The 2500-nt window shown below is 57.5% G+C and overlaps 1 non-coding gene across 1 annotated transcript in view; it reads right to left on the bottom strand.

The window, feature by feature from the left end:
- Positions 1 to 866, bottom strand: part of LOC126139108 (small subunit ribosomal RNA) — a 1909-nt gene extending 1043 nt beyond the window's left edge. The window contains exon 1 of the ribosomal RNA XR_007528557.1: positions 1 to 866. This exon is cut by the window's left edge and continues 1043 nt beyond it. This is a non-coding gene — a ribosomal RNA (small subunit ribosomal RNA).
- Between the last annotated feature and the right edge of the window lie 1634 nt (positions 867 to 2500).

The following is a 2500-nucleotide window of genomic DNA, read 5'->3' as shown; positions in this document are numbered from 1 at the left end:
TTAAGCACTCTAATTTGTTCAAAGTAAACGTGCCGGCCCACCCAGACACTCAATAAAGAGCACCTTGGTAGGATTTCAACGGGGTCCGCCTCGGGACGCACGAACACGCACGAGGCGGTCGCACGCCTTCGGCTCGCCCCACCGGCAGGACGTCCCACGATACATGCCAGTTAAACACCGACGGGCGGTGAACCAACAGCGTGGGACACAAATCCAACTACGAGCTTTTTAACCGCAACAACTTTAATATACGCTATTGGAGCTGGAATTACCGCGGCTGCTGGCACCAGACTTGCCCTCCAATAGATACTCGTTAAAGGATTTAAAGTGTACTCATTCCGATTACGGGGCCTCGGATGAGTCCCGTATCGTTATTTTTCGTCACTACCTCCCCGTGCCGGGAGTGGGTAATTTGCGCGCCTGCTGCCTTCCTTGGATGTGGTAGCCGTTTCTCAGGCTCCCTCTCCGGAATCGAACCCTGATTCCCCGTTACCCGTTACAACCATGGTAGGCGCAGAACCTACCATCGACAGTTGATAAGGCAGACATTTGAAAGATGCGTCGCCGGTACGAGGACCGTGCGATCAGCCCAAAGTTATTCAGAGTCACCAAGGCAAACGGACCGGACGAGCCGACCGATTGGTTTTGATCTAATAAAAGCGTCCCTTCCATCTCTGGTCGGGACTCTGTTTGCATGTATTAGCTCTAGAATTACCACAGTTATCCAAGTAACGTGGGTACGATCTAAGGAACCATAACTGATTTAATGAGCCATTCGCGGTTTCACCTTAATGCGGCTTGTACTGAGACATGCATGGCTTAATCTTTGAGACAAGCATATGACTACTGGCAGGATCAACCAGGGAGCTGCGTCAACTAGAGCTGAGCAGCCGGCCGCCCGGGAGTGTGTCCCGGGGGCCCGCGCGAACACGCAAGCGTCCGCTCAATTATTCTGCAAACAGGAGGAGGCTGAGCTCCCCTGCACAATACACCTCGAAACCCTCTCAGGTCCCGGCGGCGCGCAGCGCCGTCCTAAGTACTTGGTCGGGTTCGAGAGAGGCGCAATCGCCCGGAGTTAGGCGAGTAGACGCTTTAGGTGCGACCACCCGTGCTCCCAACTGAGCTTGCCGCTGCCGACAGAGGCCCGGGAGCGTGCTGTCGTGGCATTGCCGGCGGGAGACAACACGCGCCACCTACGGTGACCGGCAGCTCCAACGCCAGCGCCACAGAAGGGCAAAGGCCCCACGTGGGTGCCGAAGCGAACTCTCCCAGCACAGCGCACGTGCCAACACGTCTGCACAACTGCGATACAAACCACCAGCGAGAACCGCTGGGGCGACCGAGCAGCAGACGGCGTCGCGGCGCCGAGTGCCGGGCGGCGGCGCATCCTCAACGCACACAGTCCTCAATCGGACCAGCACACTGCAGATGTCCACCGCGCTTCGCACCGGGCCGGCGAGGACCCACTTTGGCTGCACGGCGCCGCGCGCAGGGTGCCCCGGCGCGCAGCTGCGCCGCCTGCCGCGTCCGTCGGCCGGCGCGCCTGCCACTGGGCGCCCCCACCAGCCGGCTGTAGCGCGTGCGCCCACGCACCGCGCGGCCAGCACGCCGGGCGGCCCCCCCCTCACCGGCCGGGGACAGTCCCACCCACCCACAGCCGCGTATCGCTTCACACCCAGATCCACATTCACGTTCATTGGTGTGGTGGGTATCGCTGACACAACCGCGTCATAGCTGTACCGATCGTTGCCCTCACAGATGTACCTCCAGCAAGATCAACCGCACCACAACGGGTTACCAGTTGTTCATTTGCGTAACGTCACCAGTAAACGTACACGTCCACGTCCATCCCCGTTTGCAAAGTCAACTATTATTGCATGCCTGCCTGTCAGGTGTCAAGACACACTACATCCGCTCACATCCACGCAACAAAATGTGCCCGACTAGAGGGCACGTGGAAGGTGCCCCCGTACGTATGCGATGTCCATTGCGCGACGAACTGTCAACCGGCCTCTGTAGCATGTCGCAGATGTGGAACGCGGGACACCGTGCTATCACATTGTGTGAGAAGAGACTACTATGTCTGCATACACGCGCCACTACATGAACAGACGGCTCATGCTGATCGCCATCCACTGCGTCCATTACTCCCACACGTCTCTATGGCGTACCACACTGCAATACAGCTGTTATGGGGAGATGACACGTAGCTGTGTACACAACATTCTGAGCGGGTTGCGGTTGGACAACAATACATTAATGTAACGTGTCATATGCCATTTACAGAGCAGGTTAAGGCACAACGTGGGTTAGGTTAAGGCACAACGTGGGTTATGTTAAGGCACAACGTGGGTTATGTTAAGGCACAACGTGGGTTAGGTTAAGGCACAACGTGGGTTAGGTTAAGGCACAACGTGGGGTAGATTGCGGCACAACTTGGGGTAGATTGCGGCACAACTTGGGGTAGATTGCGGCACAACTTGGGGTAGATTGCGGCACA

The sequence above is a fragment of the Schistocerca cancellata genome, unplaced genomic scaffold, assembly GCF_023864275.1.
Source record: "Schistocerca cancellata isolate TAMUIC-IGC-003103 unplaced genomic scaffold, iqSchCanc2.1 HiC_scaffold_676, whole genome shotgun sequence".
In the NCBI taxonomy this organism is placed as follows: Eukaryota; Metazoa; Arthropoda; class Insecta; order Orthoptera; family Acrididae; genus Schistocerca; species Schistocerca cancellata.
The sequence above is the reverse complement of the archived record's forward strand: the minus strand, read 5'-3'. Positions and strand labels throughout refer to the sequence as shown.